At 45.0% G+C, this 25,590-nt stretch overlaps 1 protein-coding gene and 1 pseudogene across 1 annotated transcript in view; one reads left to right on the top strand and one right to left on the bottom strand.

Annotated features, from left to right (window-relative positions):
• Nucleotides 1-25,590, bottom strand: part of LOC105469580 (leucine-rich repeat-containing protein 37A3-like) — a 200,424-nt gene that overhangs the window by 166,158 nt on the left and 8,676 nt on the right. The window lies entirely within an intron of this gene.
• Nucleotides 1,101-20,050, top strand: LOC105469583 (nucleosome-remodeling factor subunit BPTF-like; annotated as a pseudogene).

Below are 25,590 nucleotides of genomic sequence, written 5' to 3'. Positions count from 1 at the left end.
CTTACTTCCCCCCTTAATTTCCTTTTATGAATCGTGGCGTTAAAACAGATAAATCCCTTTTTGCTCTCCTGTGTTTTAGTACAATAACAGAGAACAATCTTCAGACCCCTAAAAGGCAATGTGAGATATGATTTTTTATAAAGTATGTTGAATTAGAAATATTTCCCGGAATAAAAAATAAAAATAGAAAAACAAAAACAAAAAAGATATTTTCCGGCCGGGTGCGGTGGCTCAAGCCTGTAATCCCAGCACTTTGGGAGGCCGAGACGGGCGGATCACGAAGTCAGGAGATCGAGACCATCCTGGCTAACACGGTGAAACCCCGTCTCTACTAAAAAATACAAAAAACTAGCCGGGCGAGATGGCGAGCGCCTGTAGTCCCAGCTACTCGGGAGGCTGAGGCAGGAGAATGGCGTAAACCCAGGAGGCGGAGCTTGCAGTGAGCTGAGATCCGGCCACTGCACTCCAGCCTGGGCGACAGAGCGAGACTCTGTCTCAAAAAAAAAAAAAAAAAAAAAAAAAAAAAAGATATTTTCCAGGGTGAGCTTGTCTGTGTATAAAATTATATATACAGTGTAATCCTAATTAAATAAAGAACAAAATCAAAACAGGAATGGATAATCAAAAGTGTTAAGTGGTCTGATTTGGGGGAATGTAAAAAAACTAAAAATGTTCATATAGGGCAATTGGTAAATGTCATTATGAATTATCATGTGATAGAACACTACATACTGGAGAATTAAGTAAAGTACCATGCAAAAACTGTGCCTGGGTCATTGGGATACTTAAATTCTCTTCCTCTAAATAACCAACTGGATCAGCTTTTATCATTGTCAAATGACCAGTCAGCATAGTAGAATTGTAGTTGGTTTCCTTTTCATATGTTTTGCATTTCCTACAATGAGCATGTTCTATTTCAGTATAATTCAGCATGTAATGTACTTTTAAAAAGTAGTTAAACCTTTTGTAGTAATCAAGAACAACAAAGCACATTGAGCTTTAGGCCACAATATGTTCTTAGAAAGTTAGATGACTAAAATTTGTGTGCTGTGAGATTGCCTTGCAACCTGCAGTTATCCTCTTAGTATTACACGGAGTACATGGAAGTAAGATGAGTTGCACCTTGGATTTAATGGTGAGATCTGGACCCCAAAAATGACATAAATATTTTTTTCTTTCTTTCCTTTTTTTTTTTTTTTTTTTGGTTAAGGCACAACGTCAACGTGGTACTAGAAGAGGAGAGATTCACAAGAATTGAAAATTGATGGGGAAGAGAAGGGGTAACTAACATTTTTGAGTGCCTACTGTGGGCCAGGTGCTCAGCGAGGTATTTTACAATTCTTTAATCCCCTCAGCATCTTTTTAAAGAGTGTATTGTCAGTGAATTGAACATTCAGATAGAAGAATCCCCCATTAAAACACCAGTCCCCCACTGTTACCTTTATTTGTTCTCTCTGGTAACCAAAATCTTGGCTATGATAGTCAGTTTAGGACCACCCAGTCCAGGTAAATACCCAAAATAATATCTAATAGTGTTCTGTAACTTGGAGTTTTATGAAGTGAAAACAATGGAAACTACTGGGGTTCTGATAATAGCAAAGAATAATTTGCAGCATGATAATAAGAATTTCAGAATCATAGCCTGTCCTGATGACTTTGACTTGATGTTAACCTCAAACAAAATACTTCATTTCTAATGTATAGCTCTCTGGTTTTTATATACGTGCATGTCTACTTTAGGAGAGTTTAATTCTATTTTTGGTAGTTAAATTTTTCTTCTCCATTTTTCCTCAATATTTTATGAAAAATTTCAAATGTACAGAAAGGTTGAAAGAAGTATACAGTTACCAGCCTGACCAAATGGCAAAACCCTGTCTCTACTAAAAATAGAAAAATTAGCCAGGGCTGGTAGCACAGGCCTGTAATCCCAGCTACTAGGGAGGCTGAGGCAGGAGAATGGCATGAACCCGGGAGGCGGAGCTTGCAGTGAGCCGAGATCACGCCACTGCACTCCAGCCTGGGCGACAGAGCGAGACTCCGTCTCAAAAAAAAAAAAAAAAAAAGAAATTATCTTTTCAAAAAAGAAAATAGTGTGTTATGTTGCCCAACTCTCCCTGCAGTCTGAAATTCTAGACATAGGAGCATCATCATAAACAAGGCAAATCTGCCTCTTTTCTGCTTTCTGCTGATCAGACCACATTTTGAGTCTCCAGGTCAGTTCATGTCCAGCCTCACTGTAAGGACAGAGAGCAAAAGCAACTAGAAGAAAGCAGCTAGTGGATGAGGACACTTGAAATCACCTTCTGAGCCACCACAGAAAGAGCCCAGATGGGACAGGGGCAAGCCAGGAGCGATGCTCTTCCTAGCCACTTGGCTCATCTTTCAGTCAGCTCTCCTTTGAAGATAACTAGCAGCTTTCTAGTTGTTTTTATGTAATCTTCGTTTTCTGTTTCTAATTGTCTTAAGATATAGGAAAACTCTCTCACATTAGGCTGAACTGTGGAGCTACTTCGACAGTTCAGCCTAATGTTTGCAACTAAAACTCTCTCACATTAGGCTGAACTGTGGAGCTACTTTGACAAGAGTGGGTAATGTACCATCTTCTGGCCAGATCATGCATTTACATGACTCTAATGATAGTCTTGTATTGTCTTTAATTGACAACAGGAAGAGCTGAAGAGAGACCTGAAAATTAAGGACAAAAAAGACCTGATGCAGGTGGCTCAGGCCACAGCAGTAGCTGCACCTTGCCCCACCAGTGACGGCAGCTCCTCCAGCCCCTCCACCTTCACCTCCCGCTCCACCTGCTGTGCAACACCCTGTCCTGTCCACACCCACCGTACCTGCTGCTTCCCAGAAGAGGAAGGGGGAAGAGGAAAAAGACTCAAGCTCAAAGTCCAACAAGGAGAAAATGATCTCTGCTAAGGACACAAAGCTTTACTGTATCTGTAAAGTGCCTTATGATGAATCTACGTGGGTAGATCTTTTTGAGCTCTAGTTTTTTGTCTTGAAAGTTTAGCTATGAAATTGAAAGTTTTGAAGAAAATGAATATTTTGGGAGTGATATAAATGAAAATATTAAATTTAAGAGTAATGTTTCATCTATGGTCTTGCATGCGATATTCTTACCCTTGACACTAGTGAAGTAAAATTTGCTATTTCATGTGTTTGTGATTGTCCTTTGTTATCTTCTTTTCTGTCAAAAACAAGCTTTCTGTTGCTCCTTTGCTTTCTCCTCTTCCCTCTGAATTAACTCCAAATCAACGACTAATTGATGTCTGGAGAAGGAGATGTGTTACTGTTGCCCAAAATGGGGAGCATCCTTTCTGAGATCTGTTCAAAGCCCTGTGAATACATGAAATCCTGGAAACCATTTGAACATGAATGGTCAGAGGTTTTGAATTTGAGTGGTTCAGTTTCTTAATTATTTTAAGCAGTTCTGTTTTTTGTATTAAAATACTGAAACTCAATATTTTGTCAAAGTTTCCACTTTCTTACCAGAGACAAAAACCAGAAAAATACAAAAGGTGTTCCTTTTCCCCATTCCTCAAGCATAACATCCAACAATTTGGCAGCTGGAAGCTGTTTTTGACAGTTGTTACTTGTATTTGGTGATATAAACAAGATTATAGAGGCACTAAACCATAAATGTAGTTTCTTTTTTTGGGGGGGGAGGGGTCATTACTATCATTTTACGAAATATTTAACTTCTACTTTGAACATTAAAATGTAGGCCAGCTTTTTAAAGCCACAATTAACCACATTTTTTACAAAACCAAAAAGTTTGATTGTGCTTTAAAAAATGATCATTTAGGGCCGGGCGCGGTGGCTCAAGCCTGTAATCCCAGCACTTTGGGAGGCCGAGACGGGCGGATCACGAGGTCAGGAGATCGAGACCATCCTGGGTAACACAGTGAAACCCCGTCTCTACTAAAAAATACAAAAAACTAGCCGGGCGAGGTGGCTGGCGCCTGTAGTCCCAGCTACTCGGGAGGCTGAGGCAGGAGAATAGCGTAAACCCGGGAGGCGGAGCTTGCAGTGAGCTGATATCCGGCCACTGCACTCCAGTCTGGGCGACAGAGCGAGACTCCGTCCCAAAAAAAAAAAAAAAAAAAAAGATCATTTAGAATCAATTAATTAGAATTAGGAATGCTTAATGGAATACCTTAAGTGGATACCTAATTGATTCCTGAAATAAAATTGTGGTCTCCTTAGTGATGTTCAGGTTGCAACACTGAAGCTGATTTGGTGGTGCTATCTAAGTGATCATCTGTTTGCAAATGCCAAATGAAAACTCTTTGTTGGTAGATCGAGCTGTGTGTTGAATTAAACACAAATCAGTTTAGGCATCTTCACTTTTCATTATCTTATCTCTTTGGAAATTATACATAATGTAAACAGTAGAACCCAATTCACTGATTTTTTTCCTTAGTTTAATACCAGTGTGCCTCACTTTAAGCAAAATATACTAAATGATTTCTGAAACAGGAGTTTCCTTACTTTTTCAGTTAAAAAGATTTGCCTACAGAATTTCTTTAAATAACAAGTCTTCTTTGGCCTGTTTAGCATATTCAGCTCACAGAAATTCATTTCACACACTTCTTTGAAATACCTACATTGCATAAAATGAGGCACACAGGTACATGTGCCCATTCCATCAAGATTGCCTCATTATTTTGTGGTTATTTTATATTCTTCAGTTTGTCATTATTAACACTTTAGTATGCTAGGTTCATTCACTCCCTATTTTAGTTGAGATGAGTTAGTGTCTCTAAGGAGTGTTTTGTAATCTCTTGTCCCAAATTAGGCTGGTTTGATAATCCAGTGACAGTGACTAAAAATTGAAATTCAAGTCCTGAACATCCTTCCAGAACACAGCCTATCACCTTGTGGAGATAACACACAAACTACCTCAGAGGACCCCCACCTGTGGCAGTGAAAATCATGTTAGAGTCATAATTCAAAAGAAAAAAGTGCTGGGCACCGTGGCTCATGCCTGTAATCTCAGTACTTTGGGAGGCTGAGGCAGGAAAATCACCTGAGCCCAGGTGTTTGAGACCAGTCTGGGCAACATAGGGAGACCCTGTCTCTACAAAAAATTGGCCAGACACGGTGGCTCACTCCTATAATCCCAGCACTTCACGAGGCCGAGGTGGACAGATCACCTGAGGTCAGGATTTCAAGACCAGCCTGGCCAATATGGCGATATCAAAAATGCAAAAATTAGCCAGCCAGATGTGGTGGCACACACCTGTAATCCCTGCTACTTGGGAGGCCAAGGCAGGAGAATTGCTTGAAGCCAGGAGACAGAGGTTGCACTGAGCCAAGATCATACCACTGTACTCCAGCCTGGGAGACAGAGCAAGACTCCATTAAAAAATAATAATAATAAATAAATAAATAAAAAACTGGGCATGGTGGTGCACGCCTGTAGTCCCAGCTACTCGGGAGGCTGAGGTGGGAGGATCATGTGAGCCTGGGAGGTCCAGGCTGCAGGAGGCCGTGATCCTGCCCCTGCCCTGCAGCCTGGGCTATGCAGCAAGACAAAAGAAAAAAGTTAGTGGTAACAGGATAAACTACATAACCATATATTATTCCTTCACATTCATGAAGCAGGTCAATTTGAAGCTTGAGGACGACTTCCATTCCTCTAGGTAAATCTACCAAGAAATGCCTTGGTAGATTATGACTATGACTTTGCCATGGTGTTCCTACACAGTGCCTATCAACACTTGTAGACACACTGTGTAAGCGTTTCTTACATTTACTTTTCCTTTTGTCATTAGGTCTTTTATTACAGAGGCCACTCTGCACTCCACAATCACACACTTATACAGCTCCGCCTTGCCAAGCAGTGTAGACCCTCACAGATTTGGGATAACTATCCTTGCATCGTTCCCCACTCCATGTCCCCGGTGTTGAACTGAAGCAGCTCCTTCCACTTTCCCTGCCCATTAGCCAGGCCACTGTCCACATTGTCACAAACATTATATTAACCGAAAAACTGGCCCATGCCTTATTCTATTATGAGAGGTTATTTTTAATTTGATTAAATTCCAATGTCTATTCAGATAACCTGGTAGAGATTGAATTGCTCTATGTACCTTTCTTAGTTTTCTTCTTCATCTCATATTTTGACCATTTATCTTCTACACCTGGCTGACCTGCATGTTCCTTGTAGTGTAACTTCTACCTGGTGTTTGCACGTTGCTTTGTTTTCAAATTTAAATTGTGAGATACATTTTCAAACCTATCTAAGAAATAGCCCTGATATTGAAATGGCTTCTGTAGAATAGGTTTGACAGATGTAAGTCTTTGATTTTTTTGGCTTTGGTTTTTGTGCCTGTTACAGTTTTACACACACACATTCATTCACATGAAGACATTACCATCAGTGTGTGGTTGATTTTTCAAATTCCAGTATGTTTTAAAGACCCATATTTCACTAAGCAGTGTACTTGTTGAAACCGATGTGAGTGACTTTCTTTCCACACATGATAGAGCATCAGATACTGGAGTCTGCCAGGGGTAGAATGGTTGGATTCAGGAATGTTTAGCTGATTCATTGCAGGAAGTTATCCTGTAAAAAAAAAAGTGAAGCAAGACAGGGAAGACAGATTTAAGTACCAGGCAGCTTAAAATGACAATTACATTGTTATTTTCATTGTGAATACTTTCAGGTTCTATATTGGCTATGATCTTTGTACTAACTGGTATCATGGAGAATGTGTTGGCATCTCAGAAAAGGAGGCTAAGAAAATGGTTGTGTACATCTGTAATGATTGTAAATGGGCACAAGAGGGCAGCAATGAGGAATTGTACTGTATCTGCAGAACACCTTATGATGAGTCACAGTGAGTTCTGATAAGAGCATCATATTTAATAATTTACGAAGCCAAATTGCTCTGACTGGTTACTTATTTATTTTAAAATAAAAAGCAGATTTTTTTATATGTTTGATATACACTTCCTTTTCATTTACAAATTCATATTACAAATTCCTTTTCATTTTTCTCTTTTTCTCTTTTTACCTACCCTTCAAAATTTATCTTGCTTCATGGTGAATGTTTGAGACACATTGGGGAAAATGTGGTTTAATGGTAGATTTGATTCTTCAACATGTAACATAGAAATTAATGAGGTTAAAATAGCCTGACTTGTTTGGATTTTATCAGTGTTTAAAATGGTGATTTATTATAGGTTAGAAAAACACTAATTTGGGTACAAGCTCTGGGACTCTGTTATTAGCTTACAGGGTTTTGAACTCCCATATGGTACAGTACTAGTTGAAAGATTTTTGACTTTGTTTTCAGCTTTAAAATCAATTAAATGTTTCATATTTATCTTTAAATTGGCTCTCCAATATTACAGTGTTCTTACACATTTTTTTCCACTGCTTGTTCTTTTTTTTTTTTTTTTTTTTTTTTGAGACGGAGTCTCGCTCTGTCGCCCAGGCTGGAGTGCAGTGGCGCGATCTCGGCTCACTGCAAGCTCCGCCTCCCGGGTTCACGCCATTCTCCTGCCTCAGCCTCCCGAGTAGCTGGGACTACAGGCGCCCACAACCGCGCCCGGCTAATTTTTTGTATTTTTAGTAGAGACGGGGTTTCACCGTGGTCTCGATCTCCTGACCTTGTGATCCGCCCGCCTCGGCCTCCCAAAGTGCTGGGATTACAGGCGTGAGCCACCGCGCCCGGCCTACTGCTTGTTCTTAACATCAAAAAATACTAAATTAATGTACTGGAATGTCAATCTAGAAAGTATTAAAACCATAAAACTAAAACTATTTTATATCCCAGGGTTTAGCAAATTTTCAGGTGCATGATTTATTATAAGTAACATCATCCCATCTGTTTTGAACTCACATTTCTGTTTCGGATCTTGCAGATTTTTTATTGGCCATGATCAGTGTCAGAATTGGTACCATGGGTGCTGCGCTAGCATCTTGCAAAGTGAGGCCGAGCTCATTGATAAGTATGTCTGTCCACAGTGCCAGTCAACAGAGGATGCCATGAGAGTGCTCACACCACTAACAGAGAAGGATTATGAGGGGTTGAAGAGGGTTCTCTGTCCTTACAGGTGAGACCCCTCTGTGTGCAGCATTTGAAAATGAAATCAGCCAGCAGAATTTTGGAAGCATTTCTAGGATTTCAAGTTTCCAATCTTAGAGTGATTATTTACTGACTCTCAGCCAGTCTAGTGAAGTGCTTGACAAACTTCAGTCCTTCACGTACCAGTGTCATGAGCTTTACCATATCCCCACACCACCTCAGCTTATCCAACACTCAGATAATCTAACATGACTCACTTTTTTATACATTTTATTTTTAAAGAAACTTCCTCTCACTCCCATGGATTGAGAAACAGTATGATTAGATAATAGTTATTATTTTCCTTATGAAAGACAGAAAGGGGGCTGGGCGTGGGGGCTCACGCCTGTAATCCCAGCATTTTGGGAGGCTGAGGCAGGCAGATCATGAGGTCAGGAGTTTGAGACCAGACTGGCTAACATGGTGAAACCCCATCTCTACTAAAAATACAAAAAATTAGGCCGGGCGCGGTGGCTCAAGCCTGTAATCCCAGCACTTTGGGAGGCCGAGGCGGGCGGATCACAAGGTCAGGAGATCGAGACCACGGTGAAACCCCGTCTCTACTAAAAATACAAAAAATTAGCCGGGCGCGGTGGCGGGCGCCTGTAGTCCTAGCTACTCAGGAGGCTGAGGCAGGAGAATGGCGTGAACCCAGGAGGCGGAGCTTGCAGTGAGCCGAGATCGCGCCACTGCACTCCAGCCTGGGCAACAGCGTGAGACTCCGTCTCAAAAAAAAAAAAAAAAAAAAAAAAAAATACAAAAAATTAGCCAGGTGTGGTGGTGTGAGCCTGTAATCCCAGCTACGAGGGAGGCTGAGGCAGGAGAATCACTTGAACCCGGGAGGCAGAGGTTGCAGTGAGCCAAGATTGAGCCACAGCACTCCAGCTCGGGTGACAGTGCAAGACTCCATCTCAAAAAAGAAAAAAAAGAAAAACAGGATAGGGATGGTTTGCAGGATTAGCAAGTGATACCAATGTACTGAAGACATAGAAGGCCAGTGTGGCTGCTCACACCTATAATCCCAGCACTTTGGGAGGCCAAGGCAGGAGGATCACTTGAATCAATTAGTTAGAGACCAATCTGGGCAACAAAGTGAGACCCCCACCTCTACAAAAAATAAAAATAAAAAATTAGCTGGGCATGTTGGCACACACTTGTTTATCCAGCTACTCAGGAGGCTGAGGTGAGAGGATCACTTGAGCACAGGAGGCTACAGTGAGCTATGATCATGCCACTCCACTCCAGCCTGGGTGACAGAGCAGGACCCTGTCTCAAAAAAATGGGGGGAAATAAAAGGATATAGTGCATTGGATTGAAACTTTCTCCTATTGTTATCACAATCACAAGAATTGAAGTAACTAAAAAGGGAATCATAGTCTTAATGTGTGGTTGAATGTTATTTAACATCACATCTCTGCCACCTCATCATTAACCAGCTGTGGTAATGACTCCACACTTTGGACCCATCCCACCCGTTTACAGAAGCGATTGCAATGCCAGCACCACTCAGTGACAGCTCATCATGTAGGGCCCAGAATACTGATTTTGAGACTTCTAAGCTTGTGTTCCACCCCCCACACCAAGGTCTTCTGACCAGCTTTTAAGTACCATTATTGTAAAGGAAGCTCATCTTAGGTAATTTATTACTAGAGCAGAAATCACCCAATATAAAGTATTTCATGTATCACATTTAAAACTGACTTTTGGGTTCATTGATGTAGTAACTCAACTGGCAAACTTAAATGGAATTAGCATTTTCACTGACAGTAAGAATGCCTACTTTTTCATTATAGGCCCATAAGACGGCCTGGCCTTCCCTTGAACCAGTAGATCCTAATGATGCACCAGATTATTGTGGTGTTATTAAGGAACCTATGGGTACACATGAGTTGAATTTGAAGTTTTTTCAGAAGTCTCAGTGGATATTTTATTATCCGTAAAATGAATATCTTAAATATTTTTAGCAAGGCTGGTGGGGGTATAAATTAGTATGGTCACTTTGGAGAATAAATTGGTAGTATCCATTACAGTTGAATTGTGCATACTCGTTTGTTTGTTTGTTTGTTTGTTTGTTTGTTTGTTTTTTGATATGGAATCTCACCCTGTTGCCCAGGCTGGAGTGCAGTGGCGCGATCTCACCTCAATACAACCTCCGCCTCCCAGGTTCAAGTGATTCTCCTGCCTCAGCCTCCCGAGTGGTTGGGACTACAGGCACATGCCAACACATCCGACTAATTTTTGTATTTTTAGTAGACAGGGTTTCACCATGTTAGCCAGACTGGTGTCAAACTGCTGACCTCAGGTGATCTGGCTGCCTCCGCCTCCCAAAGTGCTGGGATTATAGGCATGAGCCACCGCACCTGGCCCCGCAGTGATCTTTCTTTGAGGAAAAGCCATGGGGTGCTTTCTCTCTTCTGTAGCAAGGAAGATGGTTACTAACAGGGTATTTTATTTTTTTTTTTTTTGAGATGGAGTCTCGCGCTGTCGCCCAGGCTGGAGTGCAGTGGCCGGATCTCAGCTCACCGCAAGCTCCGCCTCCCGGGTTTACGCCATTCTCCTGCCTCAGCCTCCCGAGTAGCTGGGACTACAGGCGCCCGCCACCTCGCCCGGCTATGTTTTTGTATTTTTTAGTAGAGACGGGGTTTCTCTGTGTTAGCCAGGATGGTCTCGATCTCCTGACCTCGTGATCCGCCCGTCTCGGCCTCCCAAAGTGCTGGGATTACAGGCTTGAGCCACCGCGCCCGGCCAACAGGGTATTTTAAAGGAAGTTTATCTAAAATAAAAGGGAAAGGCCAGGCAAGCTGACTCATGCCTGTAATCCCAGTACTTTGGGAAGCCAAGTGGGGAAAATCGCTTGAAGCCAGGAGTTCAAGACCAGCCTGGGCCACAATATGAGACCTTGTCTGTACTACAAAAAAAAAAAAATTAACCAGGTTAGGTGATGAGTACCTATAGTTTCAGCTACTTGGGGGGCTGAGGCAGGAGAATCACTTGAGTATAGGAGTTTGAGGCTGCAGTGAACTATGATTGAGCCACTCCACCCCAGCCTGGGTGACACAGCAAGACCTTGCCTCTTTAAAAAAAAAAAAAAACTGAGGCCGGACACGGTGGCTCACGCCTGTAATCCCAGCACTTTGGGAGACCGAGGAGGGCGGATCAAAAGGTCAGGAGATCAAAACCATCCTGGCTAACATGGTGAAACCCCATCTCTACTAAAAAATACAAAAAATTAGCCGAGCGTGGTGGCGGGCACCTGTAGTCCCAGCTACTTGGGAGGCTGAGGCAGGGGAATGGAGTGAACCTAGGAAGTGGAGCTTGCAGTGAACTGAGAACATGCCACTGTACCCCAGCCTGGGCGACAAAGAGAGACTCCGTCTCAAAAACAAAACAAAACAAAACAAAAAACAAAAAACAACTGAAGGACAAGCCCAGCTAAAGTATCCAATTTTTATTCTCAGCAAAGGAATTAAAAAATAAATGAATATATAAATATATATATATATAGGCATGGAAGCAAGAAAAGTAGGCAGCAGGGTATAGACCAAAAACCAAAAAACTACAAAATCTGTAAAACTGGGCCAGGCGTGATGGCTCATGCCTGTAATCCTAGCACTTTGGGAGGCTGAGACGTGTGGATCACCTGAGGTCAGGAGTTTGAGACCAGCCTGGCCAACGTGGCAAAACCCCATCTCTACTAAAACTACAAAAATTAGCCAGGTGTGGTGATGCACACCTGTAATCTCAGCTATTCAGGAGGCTGAGGCACGAGAATTGCTTGAACTTGGGAGGTGGAGGTTGCAATGTGCCAAGATCACACCACTGCACTCCAGCCTGGGTGACAGTGAGACTCTCATAGAAGAAGAAAAAAAAAATCCCAACCTTATCAACATAATGAGACCGTGTCTCTACGAAAATTTTAAAAATTAACCAGGCATAGCGGCGTGCACCCATAGTCCTAGCTACTCAGGAGGCTATGACAGGAAGATCACTTGTGCCCAGGAGTTCAAGGCTGCGGTGAGCTGTGATTACACCACTGCTCTCCAGCCTGAGTGACAGAGTGAGACCCTGTCTCAAAAAAAAAAAAGACAAGAATAAAATAAAAATGTTCTGAGCTGATGTGAGTCACAAGACTTTAAATTCTAGCAGAGTAAATTCATTCACTCAGCACACGACTATTGAGAACCTGATGTGCGCCAGATACAGGGACTTTAGCAGTGAATAAATTAAAGCCCCTGCACTCTATGAGGGGTGGGTGGAGCAAGGGTCAGTTGATAAACATTATAAACCAGGTGGACGAATGGAAAAAGCCTCATTCCTACATACATCACTGTAAAATTTCCAAACACTAAGAATAAAATAAACTTTTAGATAAAACAGACAATCTATAAAACAAGAATTAGATTGGTGTCAGATTTTTCTGCTACAACATTTAGTGCTAGAAGATTATGGAAGAATACATCTAAAAGTTTAAGAAAAAAGTATTTTCAACCTAGAAGTCTATGTGCAGCCAAACGGTGAAGTGTAGAGTCAGAATAAATACATTTTCAGTCATGTAAGGACTCAGGGCATCCTTTCTTGGCTGGTATTTTTTAAAAGCATGTGCTATTGGCCAGGCACGAAGTGGCTTATGCCTGTAATCCTAAGCACTTTGGGAGGCGAAGACGGGTGGATCACTTGAGGTCAGCATTTCGAGACCATCCTGGTCAACATGGCAAAACCTCGTCTCTACTAAAAACACAAAAATTAGACGGGCATGGTGGCGCAGGCCTGTAGTCCCAGCTACACAGGAGGCTAAGGTATGAGAATCGCTTGAAACCAGGAGGCAGAGGCTGCAGTGAGCCGAGATCCCACCACTACACACTACCCTGGGTGTCAGAGTGAGACTCTGCTCAGAAAAAAAAAAAAAAAAAAAAAAAAAAAAAAAAAAAAAAGTGAGCTATAAAAAATAAGGAAACAAATTTTTTCCTTTTTAATAATATATATATATATATATATATTTTTTTTTTTTTTTTTTTTTTTGAGACGGAGTCTCGCTCTCTCGCCCAGGCTGGAGTGCAGTGGCCGGATCTCAGCTCACTGCAAGCTCCGCCTCCCGGGTTCACGCCATTCTCCGGCCTCAGCCTCCCGAGTAGCTGGGACTACAGGCGCCCGCCACCTCGCCCGGCTAGTTTTTTGTATTTCTTAATAGAGACGGGGTTTCACCGTGTTAGCCCAGGATGGTCTCGATCTCCTGACCTCGTGATCCGCCCGTCTCGGCCTCCCAAAGTGCTGGGATTACAGGCTTGAGCCACCGCGCCCGGCCAATAATATATATTTTTAATTAGGGACGGGGTCTTGCTGTATGACCCAAGCTAATCTTGAACTCCTGAGCTCAAGTGATCCTCCTGCCAGCCTTGGCCTCCCAAAGTGCTGGGATTACAGCCGTGAGCCACTGCACTGGGCTAGAAATTTTTTTGTTGTTTTGTTTTTTTGAGACAGAGTCTCACTCTGTTGCCCAGGCTGGAGTGCAGTGGTGTGATCTCGCCTCACTGCAACCTCTGCCTCCCTGGTTCAAGCAATTCTCCTGCCTCGGTCTCCCAAGTAGCTGGGATTACAGACACCCACCATCATGCCTGGCTAATTTTTGTATTTTTAGTAGGGATGGGGTTTTGCCATGTTGGCCAAGCTGGTCTCAAGCTGCTGATCTCTCAGGTGATCCTCCTGCCCCAGCCTCCCAAAGTGCTGGGATTACAGATGTGAGCCACCGCACCTGGCCAGAAATTTTTATTTATTTGCATTCAGAAAACAAGAGGTTCAGGAAAGCAATGAGAATTACTCTGACCCAAGGTGACATTTGTACAGCAGGCTGTGTGGTAAGCAGTCCAATTCCTGGCAGGAGAATGGAGCACTCCCCAGTCAATAGAGCAAGAAAAGGACTCATACATTAGATATTTGTTTAAGACAGAAAAAGATAAGGCTATGATTAAGCCAAAGAATGTCAGGGATAAAAATGAAAGGCAATTAGAAACGCTACTAAAAACAGAAAGTTGATTTTCAACTTTTAGAATCAGCCTACAGACAAAGCATGGAATGATATAATTTTTAAATTATAGGGAAATAAAACTTGGACTCAGCCAGGTGCGATGGCTCACACCTGTAATCCCAGCACTTTGGGAGGCCGAGGTGGGCGGATCAACTGAGGTCAGGAGTTTGAGACCAGCCTAGCCAACATGGTGAAACCTCGTCTCTACTAAAAGTACAAAAATTATCCGGGTATGGTGGCAGGCACCTGTAATCCCAGCTACTCGGGAGGCTGAGGCAGGAGAATCCCTTGAACCCGGGAGGCGGAGCTTGCAGTGAGCCGAGATCACACCACTGCACTCCACCCTAGGGACAAGAGCGAGACTCCGTCAAAAAAAAGAAAAAAAAAAAGAAAGAAAGTGTGACTAAAACTGTGAAACTAGAAGGGAGACCTTCTGGACTTTAATAGAAAAATGTGTGATTTTAAGATTGCTTTTTATTTTGTTTTGGCATAACTTTTCCCTTTCTTTTTTTTTTTTTTTTTTTTTTTTTTTTTTTTGAGACGGAGTCTCACTCTGTCGCCCAGACTGGAGTGCAGTGGCGCGATCTCGGCTCACCGTGTTAGCCAGGATGGTCTCGATCTCCTGACCTCGTGATCTGCCTGCCTCCACCTCCCAAAGGGCTGGGATTATAGGCCAGGAGTTCAAGACCAGCCTGGCCAACACAGTGAAATCCCGTCTCTACTAAAAATACAAAAATTAGCTGGGCATGGTGGCAGGCGCCTGGTAACCCCCCAGCTATTCAGGAGGCTGAGGCACAAGAATCACTTGAACCCAGGAGGTGGAGTTTGCAGTGAACCGAGATCATGCCACTGCATTCCAGCCTGGGCGACAGAGCTAGACTCATCCTCGAGAAAAAAAAAAAGAAAGGTGATTCTTCTTGACTTTTTGCCTCACCTGGCATTACCTGTCCTCTACTGCCTCCCACGTGTACCTCTACACCCACTGCTGTTCTACTGCATTCAAGCCTCATTAGTCTTTCCTTATAGACCTGGTATTGAATGAAGACCTTAATGTTTATCCAGAAGGTTTCTAAGAACCTGGCCTGCATGTGTTTGCCAAATTGTGCATGTTAACTACGTGACCTCCAATATCACAGGTATCACAGTTCTGGCCTTTTTTTGCTTTGTTTCCAGAATTTCCCAGAAACGGACTATTATCTAATCAATCCAAGTCAAACCCTAAGCCTAAGCCTCAGGATTATGTAAAAGTGATTTTTTTCTTTTATTTTTCTTTTATTTGTTATTATTATTTTTTTGAAACTGGGTCTCGCTGTGTTCCCCAGGCAGTGGCACAGCTCACAGCAGCCTTGACCTCCCGGGCACAAGCCATTCTCCTGTAATCCCAGCACTGTAATCCCAGCACCTTGGGAGGCCAAGGTGGGTGTATCACCTGAGGTCGGGAGTTCGAAACCAGCCTGACCAACATGGAGAAACTCCATCTCTACTAAAAATACAAAGTTAGGCGGGAGTGGTGGCTCATGCTTGTAATCCCACCTACTCTGGAGGCTGAGGCAGGAGAATCGCTTGAACCCGGGAGGCAGAAGTTGCGGTGAGCTGAGATCGTGCCATTGTATTCCAGCCTGGGCAATAGGAATGAAACTCCGTCTCAAAAAAAAAAAAAAAAAAAAGACATTAGGCTGGCACAGTGGTTCACGCCTCTAATTCCAGCACTTAGAGAGGCCGAGGCCAGTGGATCACTCGAGGTCAGTAGTTCAAGACCAGCCTGGCCAACATGGTGAAATTCTGTCTCTACTAAAAATACAAAATTAGCTGGGCATGTTAATCCCCAGCTACTAGGGAGGCTGAGGCAGAAAACTCTCTTGAACCCGGGAGGTGGAGGTTGCAGTGAGACGAGATCACACCACTGCACTACAGCCTGGGCGACAGAGCAGGACTCCATCTCAAAAAATAAATAAACCAGACTTATTTATTTATTTATTTATTGAGATGGAGTTTCACTCATTTCCCAGGCTGGAGTGCAATGGTGCAATCTCAGCTCACTGCAACCTCTGCCTCCCAGGTTCAAGCGATTCTCCTGCCCCACTCCTGAGCAGCTGGGATTACAGGCATCTGCCCCTACACCTGGCTAATTTTTGTATTTTTAGTAGAGACAGAGTTTCACCATGTTAGCCAGGCTGCTCTCGAACTCCTGAACTTGTGATCCACCTGCCTCGGTCTCCCAAAGTGCTGGGATTACAGGCGTGAGCCACAGCTCCCAGCCTAGCCTTTTGACATTTAAAAATTCAAATTTGATTTGACTGGCCTGAGTTATGCCTGAGTTAATGTTTTTTATCTTAAAACTAGCTCAGAAGCTCTTCATTAGCTATATACTCTATCATGTAATAATGCATCTGACTCCCAAAAAGCAATTCTAGTAAAATTTATAATAAGTTTGGACAAAACTCATTTTTGGAAAATAGTCTAGAAATCCCTCCGTAGTGCTTTACCATAGAACACTCAGAACCTCTCAACTCTGTATTACCTGTCTGCCCCATCACTGGAACAAATAATAGTATCAGATATTGTAATGTTAGGCCGTTGCTTCTTGGCTCCTGTGATTCCCTAGCGTCCCACCCTGGATGTCCTTTATGTGTACAGTGCTACTACTGGGTGCCATGGACAGTGTCAGGACACATTCTGACCTTCCTGGGTGCATCACCGTGAGGCCAATAGGTTGCTCTCTCTCCAGTGAAATTCCTTCCTGTCTCGCTTTAGGCAGTCATCTTCATCTATGCGTTCGTGGTGTCTCTGTTCACGGTGCTTCTTATAAACTGAAGTACAGCCTGGTCTTCGGAAAAAATACTCTCATGTCTTTGTGGACTCAAGTATAAAATCAATATTTAATTTAGCTAGTGATTAAACCTTTTTAAAACCAACTGAAAACTGTTGAAAATTTACTTGCTTGTGAGCTGTCATTGGTTAATACTGGTTCCAAGGTTTGAGGAATGAATTTGAGAAAGGCTTTTTCTCAAACCTTTAGGACTCAAAGGCTAAAAAACAAGACAAAAACAAACAGGTGCATCCAAGATCTGATTTCAAGGCAAGATTTATCGCTTTACAAGCAAACATTATACTTGGTCTTAATAGAAAAATGACATCAGATACACCCAGAATACATTTCACATTGGGATAGCTGCCAATTCAGCACAAAACATACATTATTAGGAGCAGGCATGAAAATAAACTATATCTTACTTTTTGGTACATCAGGAACACTTTTGCCTGAAGTAAGCCCTTTAGTACTTTTTTTAAATTTTTATATATATATATATATATATATATATTTTTTTTTTTTTTTTTTTTTTTTTGAGGCGGAGTCTCGCTCTGTCGCCCAGGCTGGAGTGCAGTGGCGCCATCTCGGCTCACTGCAAGCTCCGCCTCCCGGGTTCCCGCCATTCTCCTGCCTCAGCCTCCCGAGTAGCTGGGACTACAGGCGCCGCCACCACGCCCGGCTAATTTTTTTGTATTTTTAGTGGAGACGGGGTTTCATTGTGTTAGCCAGGATGGTCTCAATCTCCTGACCTCGTGATCCGCCCGTCTCGGCCTCCCAAAGTGCTGGGATTACAGGCTTGAGCCACCGCGCCCGGCCTTAATTTATATTTTTAAGCCACCCATCTGCACACTGGCCGTTTAGTACCCTTTGTTTGTTTGTTTTTGAGACGGAGTTTTGCTCTTGTTGCCCAGGCTGGTGAGACCTCAGCTCACCTCAACCTCTGCCTCCTGGGTTCAAGCGATTCTCCTGCCTCAGCCTCCCTCAGCTGGGATTACAGGCATGTGCCACCACACCCGATGAATTTTTGTATTTTTAGTGGAGACAGGGTTTCTCCATGTTGATCAGGCTGGTGGGAGAGGGGAAGCAGTGAGGGAAGACCGTCAGGGTAAGCTGAGGAGGCCGAAAAGGGAGAAGAGGGAAGGGGAGTCTGAGACGGGAGGCGGGGAGGTCAGTAGTGGGGCAGGGGCGCTGCAGAAGAAGGGCTCTGGGAGGGGGAGAGGAGATAGGGGACAACGGAGGCTTCACAGGCACCTGCAAGCGGAGAGATGGGAGGGAGGCCCAGAGGCCTGGAAGTGAAGGAGTGAGAACCCGGACGCAGCCTCGCAGCCAAGCGGCACGGGCTTCCCAGGCCCCAAAGGAAGAAGGATATGAGGGTCTTGCCGTCTTAAGATTATAGCTTTTAAAATTACAACCCCCTGCCACTAAACGTGTCTGACAACACTGTTTACCCTTGTTACAAACTTGTTTACCCTTCCTTTAATATGTACGTATATGTGTGTATGTGTGCATGTGTGTGTATATATATATAATATATATATAAACATCCACCTCTTTGCTGTTTATAGTTTGTAGAGAAAGAACCAAGAGCAAACCCCAGGGGGAGAGGTCTCATATGACAGGTTCTTCTAATTGTTTAAGCACCCCTGACAACAGAACTATGTGGTTTTCCCACCCATGCTTACACCGTCATCTCGGTCCCTGCAGAATCACACATTTGTGAGTGGATTTTTATCGGGCTTCTTGGACACCACTTACTGGTAATCCACAGCTAAGCAAGGTTTTAAAAGCTTGGCTGGGAGACAGAGGCCCCTGGTTAAGTATAAAAGCACACATCGCTTACATTTTTTTCCCCCTTAGATGGTGGAGGAAAGACTCCTAAATGGTATGGCATGAAAACACATTTTTAAAATTATTGATGATTTTCCCTAGTTCTGCAGACAGGTTGGTGGGTAAACTTCAGCCAGCTTGGAAGCTGGGCAACTTTCCATTGCAGGTTACACAATATCACCTCCTTGCTTGCCTGGCTCCCAGTGCCCTCCAAACAGGCAAGAACCGCAAGAACTCGACTTTATTTTTCTCTCCCCTTGCATTAAAGAGCTGGATCTGCCCCTTTGCAGCTCTGGCAACACTTCACTTAAAGTGACTGGTCTTGCCAAATCGATAATCTGCTTTAAAATCAGCTTTCACCCAGCAATAATAGCTGGTTAGAGTTCATGTTTTTGCAAAGAGGTTGATTGTGACTCATTATGTTGTTAAACGGTTGTGCCATCCACAGCTGAATAAAGTTCTGTTGGATATCCAATTCCTGACTGTCAACTGTTGACCTCACAACTGCTTCCCCATTGATCTCACTATCTGTTGTCATGGGAAAGATTGTCTGATATTTGGGTTAAATGCCACTGAAGTCATTCAATTTCCGTATGGCAAAATAACCCAGAGTAAATTGCCCTGTGAGGTACAGAAGCTGTTTTTCCCAGAGATAGCGAAGCGGACAGAACATCCAAATAAAAGCAAAACAAAAACACGATCCCCCAGACAACCTCTCATTTCTTCATGGGCGGAGTAACTTAATTTCATTTCGTGCATGAAGTATAAGTGTGTGCGTGTGCCGGGCGCAGTGGCTCACGCCTGTAATCCCAGCACTTTGGGAGGCTGAGGCGGGCGGATCACGAGGTCAGGAGATCGAGACCATCCTGGCTAACACAGTGAAACCCCGTCTCTACTAAAAATACAAAAGATTAGCCTGGCGTGGTGGGGGGCGCCTGTAGTCCCAGTTACTCGGGTGGCTGTGGCAGGAGAATGGCGTGAACCTGGGAGGCGGAGCTTGCAGTGAGCCGAGATGGCGCCACTGCACTCCAGCCTGGGCGACAGAGCAAGACTCCGTTTCAAAAAGAAAAAAAAAGTGTGTGCGTGTTAAACCCCGGCTCAGGTGTTCCAAGGCTGTGCACTGGGGCTGCGGGGAGAGCAGAGAAGTGCCCGGGGCTGCCGGATTTCGGCCCGACTTCCCCCAAGCCCTCCCCAGCGCCCCCCTCAGCCCCTGTTCACCCAGCCGAGCCGGGCGGACCCTGCAGCGTCCTGCGAGCCCGGGCAGGGCACGGCTCCCGAAAGGCGCGCCACGACCCCTTTTGACACTTTCCCTCCTCTGTGATGGAGCAACTACTTAACATGCAAAGTTTGCCCCAGCCTGCCTGGCTCGCTGGGGATCATTTCAGTAGCTGAATTGGCTTCTTTCCGAAAAGGCTGCCAAGACACACAAAATCTTGGGGACACACTTTGCTCCTTCCTAAGACACACGCAGACCCGGGGTGTCCTCTCTTGCGAACTCTGACACCGGCCCTCCCCGCCCCCTATCCTGCGTTTCACTGCGCCCCCTCCCCAGCTTCCCCTCAGATCCCTGCTCCGCTGCTCCCAGGGCTCCGCACTACACCCATCTTACTTTTTCTCTCCACCGGGGCTTCGACGATCAAACAGAGGAGCCAGAAAACTCTAGTTGTCATTTTTGCAGAGTTCCCAGGCTCTAAAAGTGAGCCTGGGCTTTTGCTTGCTTTCTCTCCCCCAACCCCTTCTCCACACCCCACCCCCGTTCAGGCTAATGAGGGGCAGCCTTTGGGGAAATGGGAATCACTCGCTGAGCAGACCATTGGAACAAAACCGAGCCGCAGGGATTTCTCCCTCTTTCTTCCTGAGGGGGACGAGCACAGGGTCTCGCAAAGGTGCCCCCGAGAATGTCTGTCCTGTGATCTGCGGGCGAGGATAACATCACAGACTAAACTTTAAACCTGTGTGCGTTTGCGCTCTGCTGTCGGGGCAGCAGAGGGTGGGGTGACAAGAGCGGAGAATAAGGGTGTTTGGGAACTGAGGGACTGAGTCGGGGAGAATGGAGTGACGGAAGCTTTTTTCTAGATTAGGTCAACAACAAATAGGAAAATCGTGCTTAAGGCAGCGTGGGTTTGTGGAAGGGAGGAGATTCCAGATGACAGAGAATGTATCCTGGAATGTGTGTGTTAGGCAGTTTCTAGAGAAACCAAGTCACTGCTTCCTAAGTTAGTGAAACTGTTTCATTATATATGACAGCTCACTGTAACCTCCGCCTCCCAGGTTCAAGCAATTCTCGTGCCTCAGCCTCCCAGGTAGCTGGGATTACAGGCATACACCACCATGCCAGGCTAATTTTTGTATTTTTAGCAGAGATGGGGTTTCACCGTGTTGGCCAGGCTGGTCTCAAACTCCTGACCTCAAGTGATCCACCCGCCTTGGCCTTCCAAAGTGCCGGGATTACAGGCATGAGCCACCATGGCCGGCCCAGAGGTCTAATTAATAATCAGAAGGTTGCCTGTTGAGGTTGGGCATGGTGGCTCATGCCTGTAATCCCAGTACTTTGGGAGCCAGAGACAGGAGGATCTCTTGAGCTCAGGAGTTCAAGACCAGCCTGAGCAACAAGGAGAGACCGGGTCTCTACAAAAAAATACAAAAATTAGCTAGGCATGGTGGCTCACGCCTGTGGTTCCAGCCACTTGGAGGCTGAGGTGGGAGGATGGCTTGAGCCTAGTAGGTGGAGGTTGCAATGAGCTGAGATTGTGCCACTGTACACCAGCCTGGGTGACAGAGACTCTGTCTCAAAAACAAACAAACAAACAAACAAAAAGAAGGAGGATGAGGAAGAGGAGAAGGAGGAGAAGAAAAAGAAGAAAAGAAGTTTGTCTGTTGAGCATTAAATCAAATAAGAGAAATTTGCTGTTGAGTATCAAATTGCAGCTGAAGGAGGTGGGCTAAGCTTCCCTCATTCAGGTGTTGGAGGAGTGAATTATCTTCTCCCTCCAAAAGAGTAAACCTGGCCGGGCGCGGTGGCTCACGCCTGTAATCCCAGCACTTTGGGAGGCCGAGACGGGCGGATCACGAGGTCAGGAGATCGAGATCATCCTGGTGAACACGGTGAAACCCCGTCTCTACTAAAAAATACAAAAAAACTAGCCGGGCGAGGTGGCGGGCGCCTGTAGTCCCAGCTACTCGGGAGGCTGAGGCAGGAGAATGGGGTAAACCCGGGAGGCGGAGCTTGCAGTGAGCTGAGATCCGGCCACTGCACTCCAGCCTGGGCGACAGAGCCAGACTGCATCTCAAAAAAAAAAAAAAAAAAAAAAAAAATAGTAAACCTCTGCAGCCACTGCAAAGCTTGAGTACACCAGAGTCAGATAAACACTAGTAAGTTCATGCCCTCGGACCCTGTTTATAGATGTCCTCAGATCCCCTTCTTTCACATGCTCTTTCTTTAAGTCAAGTGGAATGAAATTCACTAGGCTTAAGATTTCTCAGTTACAACCACATCTCTGACATACCTTCTTAAGATTACGTTCAAATCACCCAGATCCTACTAGGGGTGTTCCCAAAACTCTTCTGTTGCAGGAATGTTGAGAATGCCCTGACACCCACACCCTGAAATGTAGAGGCAGGGAGCAGGCTGGATGGCTCCCAGGGGTTCCCAGAGGCTCTGGGGGTGGCACCAGCTGGAAGAACTCACCAGAGTCCAGTGCTGGGTCTTGGGCAGTGTCTGGCTGGCAGCCTGAGAAATCACACTAATGGTGGAAGGTACAAAGAGTTCAAAGAGACTGATCTATGTAGCCAGAATGCCAGTTTATTAATTTACAATGAGAAGTCAACTCAGAAATGCAAACTCGCCGGGCGCGGTGGCTCAAGCCTGTAATCCCAGCACTTTGGGAGGCTGAGACGGGTGGATCACGAGGTCAGGAGATCGAGACCATCCTGGCTAACACGGTGAAACCCCGTCTCTAATAAAAAAAAAAATACAAAAAACTAGCCGGGCGAGGTGGTGGGCGCCTGTAGTCCCAGCTACTCCGGAGGCTGAGGCAGGAGAATGGCGTGAACCCGGGAGGCGGAGCTTGCAGTGAGCTGAGATCCGGCCACTGCACTCCAGCCTGGGCGACAGAGCAAGACTCCGTCTCAAAAAAAAAAAAAAAAAAAATAGCCGGGCACGGTGGCTCAAGCCTGTAATCCCAGCACTTTGGGAGGCTGAGACGGGCGGATCACAAGGTCAGGAGATCGAGACCATCCTGGCTAACACGGTGAAACCCCGTCTCTACTAAAAAATACAAAAAACTAGCCGGGCGAGGTGGCGGGCGCCTGTGGTCCCAGCTACTCCGGAGGCTGAGGCAGGAGAATGGCGTAAACCCGGGAGGCGGAGCTTGCAGTGAGCTGAGATCCGGCCACTGCACTCCAGCCTGGGCGACAGAGCCAGACTCAGTCTCAAAAAAAAAAAAAAAAAAAAAAAAAAAAAAAAAAAAAAAAAAAAAAAAGAAATGCAAACTCATGTCAGCCTGGGTAGCATTCTCTTTCTATAAACAATCCACACAGGAAGCCAAGTTATCCTCAGGGTACTTGGTAATATAAACCAGAGCTCGGGGAGTTTGTCACCCGACTGGAATGTTTAACAGTATTGGTTTCTCACAGCCTAATGTGTTCTTTTTTTTTTTTTGAGACGGAGTCTCGCTGTGTCGCCCAGGCTGGAGTGCAGTGGCCGGATCTCAGCTCACTGCAAGCTCTGCCTCCCGGGTTTTTACGCCATTCTCCTGCCTCAGCCTCCCGAGTAGCCGGGACTACAGGCGCCCGCCACCTCGCCCGGCTAGTTTTTTGTATTTTTTAGTAGAGACGGGGTTTTACCGTGTTAGCCAGGATGGTCTCGAACTCCTGACCTCGTGATCCGCCCGTCTCGGCCTCCCAAAGTGCTGGGATTACAGGCTTGAGCCACCGCGCCCGGCCTTAATGTGTTCTTTACAATAGGTGTGTACACCTGTCAGGAGGAAGAACCCAATAGACCAACTGGCAACTTCCTTGATAATTTCTGGTATTCTGAGTGTATGTTTCTGCTTAGCAAATATTTATTGAGCATCTACTGTGTGTTGTATAATAAAGAATTTGAAGGCCAGGTGCAGTGGTTCACACATGTAATCCTGGCACTTTGGGAGGCTGAGGTGAGCGGATCACTTGAACTCAATAATTCAAGACCAGCCTGGTCTCTACAAAAAAAAATAGCCAGCTGAGGTGGTAATTCTAGAGAATTTGAATTATCTAGAATGACTCACAGAACTCAGGATAGCATTTTACCTACAATGAGTTGTATTATTCTTTTGTTGGTTCATTATTTTATGTTTATCTTATTTTAATAGAGATGGGGGGAGTCAGATGCAGTGGCTCACACCAGTAATCCCAGCACTTTGGGAAACTGAGGCAGGCAGATCACTTGAGGTCAGGAGTCCAAGACCAGCCTGGCCAACCTGGTGAAAACCTGTCTCTTTTGTGTGTGTGTGTGTGTGTGTGTGTGTGTGTGTGTGTGTGTTTGTTTTTTTTTTTGAGACAGAGTCTCACTCTTGTTGCCCAGTCTGGAGTGCAATGGCACAATCTCGGCTCACTGCAACCTCCACCTCCCAGGTTCAAGCAATTCTCCTGCCTCAGCCTCCCAATAGCTGGGATTACTGGCATGCACCACCACAACCTTCTAATATTGTATTTTTAGTAGAGATGGGGTTTCTCCACGTTGGTCAGGCTGGTCTTGAACTCCCGACCTCAGGTGATCTGCCCAGCTCAACCTCCCAAAGTGCTGGGGTTACAGGTGTGAGCCACTGTACTCAGTCGGGTTTTTTTTTTTTTTTTTTTTTTTAAGACAGAGTCTGGCTCTGTCACCCAGGCTGGAGTGCAGTAGTGTGATCTCAGCTCATTGCAACCTCCACCTCCTGGGTTCAATAGATTCTCCTGTCTCAGCCTCTCGAGTAGCTGGGATTATAGGCACACACCACCACACCTGGCTAATTTTTGTACTTTTAGTAGAGATGGGGTTTCACCATGTTGGACATGCTGTTCTCAAACTCCTGGGCAAAAGTAATCTGCCCACCTCGGCCTCCCAAAGTTCTGGGATTACAGGCATGAGCCACCACACCCAGCCCCATTTTATCTTCTATCTCTACCATTATTTATTTATTTGTTTGTTTGTTTATTGAGATAGGGTCTCACTGTTGCTTAGGGTGGAGTGCAGTGGCAAAACTCGATCAAGACTCACTGTGGCCTTGATTTCCCGGGACTCAGGTGATCCTCCCACCTTCGCCTCCAGAGTAGCTGGGACTACAGGTACCCGCCACCAAACCCAGCTAACTTTTGTATCTTTTGTAGAGATGGGGTTTCACCATGTTGGCCAGACTGGTCTCCAACTCCTGGGCTCAAGCTAACTAACCTCCTCGGCCTCCCAAAGTGCTGGGATTATAGGCATAAACTACCACACCCAGATTTCCTTCTTACTCTAGGAGACATTCTGGAATTTATACATTATCACTGATTTCTTTTTTTTTTTTTTTTTTTTTTTTTTTTGAGACGGAGTCTCTGTCTGTCGCCCAGGCTGGAGTGCAGTGGCCAGATCTCAGCTCACTGCAAGCTCCGCCTCCCGGGTTTACGCCATTCTCTTGCCTCAGCCTCCCGTGTAGCTGGGACTACAGGCACCCGCCACCTCGCCCGGCTAGTTTTTTTGTATTTTTTAGTAGAGACGGGGTTTCACGTGTTAGCCAGGATGGTCTCGATCTCCTGACCTCATGATCCGCCCATCTCGGCCTCCCAAAGTGCTGGGATTACAGGCTTGAGCCACTGCACCCGGCAAGACAAGAGCCAATTAA

The sequence above is a fragment of the Macaca nemestrina genome, chromosome 17 (assembly GCF_043159975.1).
Source record: "Macaca nemestrina isolate mMacNem1 chromosome 17, mMacNem.hap1, whole genome shotgun sequence".
Lineage (NCBI taxonomy): Eukaryota > Metazoa > Chordata > Mammalia > Primates > Cercopithecidae > Macaca > Macaca nemestrina.
The sequence above is the reverse complement of the archived record's forward strand: the minus strand, read 5'-3'. Positions and strand labels throughout refer to the sequence as shown.